This window comes from Triticum urartu, chromosome 7A (genome assembly GCF_056163025.1).
Source record: "Triticum urartu cultivar PI428250 chromosome 7A, HENAU_Tu73, whole genome shotgun sequence".
Classification (NCBI taxonomy): Eukaryota; Viridiplantae; Streptophyta; class Magnoliopsida; order Poales; family Poaceae; genus Triticum; species Triticum urartu.
In genome coordinates, this window is record NC_141879.1 from 393212597 (window position 1) to 393218255 (window position 5659).

Here is a 5659-nt window from a genome sequence, read left to right on the forward strand (position 1 = left end):
CAATGCCATTGCTAGCAAGGGCCAACAGCTAGTCGTTTGGTTGTGTTGCGGGCAAAGTACAATATCTTCACAGTATTCAAATACATCTAGCTTATAACAAATGCATCAACAGTACAATATCGTTGAAAAAAACCCCAGTGAAACAGTGAAATGACTACAAGAAGATCAAGTTGTAAATAGTCATGCAAAAATTCGACGCAACTTGATGATTATAAATTTAACACACTTTGCAAACACACTGACTGATAATTTTTTTGAGTAACAAGCTTATTTTCCAGGAATGAAAAACTGAATGACATCATTACATGCAAGTATGAGGCATGGGCATTATTTCCCTAGGAGACGACGCTGGAAGACATTCAAAATAATCCTAAAAATTTACAGCAAAATGAATCACATGTTAGGAGCAACATGAACGTGTTCACGAAAGTTATCACCGACCCAGCGCCGCACAAACTCTTGAATAGCAGTCATCGGCCTCCCTTTCAACATGGACGCCACTTGTTCATTGGTGGCCAAAGACGTCTGTAGTGCAAGTCGGACGAAGAGAGGGTATTCTTCCATGTCATCAATTATTTTGAATAAATTCTCATTCAGGTTGGTCACGTGTGTGAAACGCATAGTATCCGACATGTCACGCAGAGACCGCGTCATGTCTTGAACTACACTCTCCTCACACTTCACCCTCTTACCTTTATCGCTTTTGCCACCTCTAGGACGTTTCGAAGACGAGCTTTCATTATTGGTGTCATCAGGAAGACAATCTGAATCATATTGTGTTGCAGGATCAATCTCAATATCAATCACACGCTTCTCGGTGTCACCAATAAAATCCTTGTCACGAGCATGAACATGGTCATAGGGTGTTTGAAGGACCGTGAACTCCCTGGTAGCATGCTTATCCTGAAATATGAACTCCATCTCATCAAAGTTGGCAACAGCGGTGGAGCCAACATACAAGCATTGGGTTCAACTGAACCCAACAGATTTTGCTTCGTACGTGCATGTAGATGCATGTTTACTTGATGTGAACCCATTAAAAACTTGTGATTGACCCCATCAACGAAAGGTTGTCACGTTAGCGACTAAGTAAAAGGGCCAAAAGTGAACAGCCCACGAGAGGTCCTTGACTCCTTGCCATAATTAATCACCATGATTTTTTAACACAATCACCGTGATTTGTTACCTATACAGCCGCACGCCCGTACGCCTCATCGTCTTTCCCTTTTCCAATTCGCATCTCATCTCTCCTTCGTCTGTTCGTGTTCCTGGTGCCTCGCCGCGAGGCCGCCTCTACCGGCCACAGCCAGATCGACAGCGGCAACAATTGTACCCCAAAATTTGAGGTAATTAGATTACATTTCCTTATCTTCTCCCTCTCTCTTATGTATGTTCTATTTAGTCTAATAGCCTTGTACGATAGTGATTTTTTTGCCCTAATTTTTTGATTTGTTATTCTCCAGGGACTTTGATTGTTCTAGGCTATGGATCGGTATTTTCGAAGAAATCTCGGTCACCAGATCCAGATAATGATGCAGGCATATCAAGGTCACCCATAAGACATAGGCTAAGTGCATCAAATGTCCCCGCAGCTAGTCTTCTGAAGGCTACTATTCATACATAAATTAACTAAAATGAGTTGCCTTATGTATGATCCGGCTGATCGGAAGAGAATTTCAAAGTACACAAGAAATCCAAAGAAGCAAGATGAGATTCGGCGCAGATATTCAACAGGGACCTTACAGGCCACCGTTTAATTTTGATTACCCACAAAGGGAGATTGGAGATAATCAACAGAGATTTAATCGAGATTTGTTTGATGAATATGGTGGTGGCCAAAAAAACAATAAGACAGAACTTTCAATATTACCAAATTGAGTGTCTTAATTATGTTATTGATTGGCAACTTCAACATCACCGAGATGTTGTCAAAAGAAAAGTTGTGCTATAAAATGGGTGATCAGTTCATGAGTGATTGTCTATGTCGAGAAAGATAAATTTTCTACCATTACTAATAATGCAGTGTTTAATCTTTTTTAGGCGATGAAAGATCAGAAGGGGACACTCTAAAATGTGAGTGCCTTTACAAAATTCTTTTGCTTGATAGTATTTATTCCAAACTTGTCAAACTAACTTGCCATTTTTCCAATGTTCTAGGAAGATATAAGCTATAGCTGGAGCTACAAAGTTATTTCATACTACTCTATTTATAGTATGTAAATACGTGATTTTATAATTTTATTGAACCGGTATGTCTTGCACTTTTTAGTTTTTAATGCACCATTTTTTTATTCATTATATTTTTTTGGGTGCAATAATTTTGTTGTAGGATAATTTAAAATTAGATTTTGCACGTCACATATTAGTACCAAGTTCTCACAACAAGTCATGGAGTGAACCCAATAGCCAAATTTTCTAGCTCCGCCCCTGGTTGGCAATAGGCACATTGATATATTTTGCCCTTTTGTCTTTGTTCTGGAAGAGAGAAGGAAGCATGAAACTGTTAGTTATAAAAGACAAAACATAATACAAGACGGAAATATAGTTTGACAAAATTTAGAAGTAGTGCTCACGTTCTTCATCCGAACAACTTCAGTTTCATCATATAATATTATCTTGTTGACATCATCAAAATTGGCACCGCTTAAGTTCTTCGCCTCTAGTATGATCTTTCATTGACCTTTCAGCTTATGGAACTTGTGATAAACTTGCCTTTGTGTGAAGGCGGTGGTAAACTTTGCATTGATTTGTTTTGCACACTCCTCATGATGTGTCTCTTTGAAGACAAATTGTTTTCCCTCAGACTGAATCTTCTCTTTGTAGTAACGTAGCATTTCATCTACAACTTGGGGCTGCCACACCATGTTGTTACCTGCCATATCCCTATGGCATCAATTAAATTTTATAATTCAAAGACAGAATAACACCTCTGAGATGCATATCGCATTGCCACTCGTACCAAGGGAAATAAATCATAGTTACAAGTTGAAGAAAGAAAACACACAAGTTGTTCTTCTAAGTGGTAATACAACTTAAAATCAAGAACTCATACATAAAGCTTGAAAAAAATCAACCACGTTTAACATTATGCCTATTTCTCCACATATTGGCCGCCATGGTATCCCTATCTCTAAGTACCTCCATTTGTTCCTCACGTAAATCCCGTTGGACACGGCCAGCTGATCTTGGATATTGCTCAAACCAGTTGTGCTCAATGTAGACTAGTTCATCAGGACCCCCGTTTAGTAATATCCAGTTGTGAAGGATACAACATGCTATGACGACTCATACTTGTGAAGGAAAGGGATAGTAAGGCCTAGTTGTCAGAACTTTGAAACGGTTCTTTAATGTTCCAAATGCCTTTCAACGGTAGTACGAAGGGATGAGTGCCTTAAGTTGAATAGCTCATTCTGGGTGCGGGGTCTATTATTACCCCTCCATTCACGCAAATGATATTGAGTTTGACGGAACGGTGGTAGGAATCCTCTCCTAGCTGCATAACCCGCATCCGCAAGATAGTATTTACCTAACATGACATTATCAACAATTAATCACTCATTCACTCTATATGTTCTATGTTCATATGTAACAAATGCAGGGGCCTACCTTCAGTGACTCTAAGGCCATTTGGATGCTCAAGAGAATGTCGTAAAACAGTTGAATCGTGGGACGAACCCTCCTAGCCCGCACAAACATAAGTGAATAACAAATCAAAGTCGACCGCCGCAAGAACATTTTGGGTAGGGAATGGTTTCCTGCCACGAAATCTGTCGACTATCCGAGATGGAACATTACATGGAACATGTGTACCATCAATAGCACCAATACAGTCCTAAACATCCAAGTAACAATTAATTAGTAATACACCTACTGCACTATGAAATTAGTTTAAAATTTATGGTAACTAGATGGACACTATACTATACCTTAAAATACGGATCAAATCGTGGGTTGCCTTCAATCTTTGATGGTGTATCAATTGTTCGATGCCTAAGCATTTCTGGTCCAAGTTTCCCAATTGCAAATAAAACTCTGTTGAAGTAACGACTCACTGTCTCACCTGACCTTGTGAAATAGAAACTAATGTCGATATTTTTCTTATGATGCCCTACTGTAGTGAGGAACATGGCAACTTGCTCCTATACAGTACAATGCCATGTATCTTTAAGTGGACCCATACTCCGTAATTTATCACATAGTTTGAAGAACACTGATTTTCCCATGCGCAATTCGCCAATGCAGTGTTTCTCCTCACCGCAATACAATTTTCGTAGATACGCCATTCTTTATTTATTTCTCTCTAATAATGAGTATCTTGTAGGGTGACTAGAGTTGCTTAGATATATGATCAATGAACAATATGCCACTACAAAAGCACTGAAGAACGCAATTTTTCTGTTAATTTGCGCACTGTCGTCCATCTATAAATAAATCAAAGAAGATCAAATATTAATAACCCACACAACACGTAGTATATACACAGTCCAGGACTACCGTAGACAAACCTTTGTTGATATAAATGAAAATAAGATGTAGGCACTAGAAAATACATACGCAGAACTAATGAATCAGTTCAGATGCCTGCTATGTAGATAGCTCTGTATGCATATTCAGTACAAACCAAATTAAGGATTCAGATGCAGATGCATCATACATGTTCCAGTAAAATCAATTCCTGTCATGCACTCCTATAAGCTACTTAATTGGAGTCTGGTTTGGAATAAAAATCAAGAGCTGGGTGCCTGTCAACAACAGTATCCTTCCCAACCGCAACGCCACAGTGGCATTATACTACAGTTTGCTATCACCTTAGCCGTACCAATCTAATCCCGAAGCCAGGTCACCCAACAAGAATCCAGCCTTGGATAAGATGACGGGGAGTATAGAAAGATAGTATTTACGATTTGTTGCTTCTAGTACTAATCAATTTCTGAACCAGCTAATCTATTGTCAAGAAAAGTGCACACACATACACAGGAGAATCAAGAGATGAGGCGGACATAGACCTGAGCAAGGCGGATGGGGGCGGACGCAGACTTGAGCAAGGCGGATGTAAGCTTTCCCTGTCAAATCTGATGCGCCTTCAGCTAATCGTGGAAAGCAACTTGAGCCAACTCGCTCGATTTATCTCTGCAGCTTCGGAGGATTTCATTGGGATGAGCAAAAATCGGAGGGGAAAGTAGAGGAGGAGGTCGGAGTGGAGAACGTAGATTTAGGGATTTGTTGCAGACGGACTTATCCATCCGGAGAGTTCCGCCTAGATTTTTTCGCGCGTTCCGGCTTTGCCGTCGAGGGCGAGCCGAATCGGCTCTCCCCGCGAGCGAGGATTTTCTAGCCGAGCGAGGCTAGCTGCCCCCAAAATCTAGGATATATTTGCACTACCAAAGGGCAAGCCTAGCCAGCAAGGCAAAAACGACTTTTGCTAAGAAACCAAACGCACCCTAAGTCTTCGGCGCCCCTGTTCCAGAACAGATCTGGACCCGCCGCCGTCGGATCCCATCTGTCTTGTCTGTGCGTCAACGACTGCCCATCGGAACGCTGTGGCTCCTCGGACTCCCTTTGTCTCCAACGCTCCACTGCCCGAGTGAGCGCCCGTGTTGATTTTTCCAAAGGATTTGCGCCGCCGGATCCCGTCCCCTTTGTTACGTCCGTGCGTCAA

At 41.0% G+C, this 5659-nt stretch overlaps 1 pseudogene across 1 annotated transcript; it reads right to left on the bottom strand.

Moving 5' to 3' along the window:
- LOC125518855 (uncharacterized) lies at window positions 1-3998 on the bottom strand (annotated as a pseudogene). Its single transcript, XR_015609917.1, has 5 exons — window positions 3927-3998; window positions 3607-3679; window positions 2574-2872; window positions 2439-2475; window positions 1-938 (listed from the first exon to the last, which is right to left on the bottom strand). The product of XR_015609917.1 is annotated as an uncharacterized LOC125518855 (transcript).
- Between the last annotated feature and the right edge of the window lie 1661 nt (window positions 3999-5659).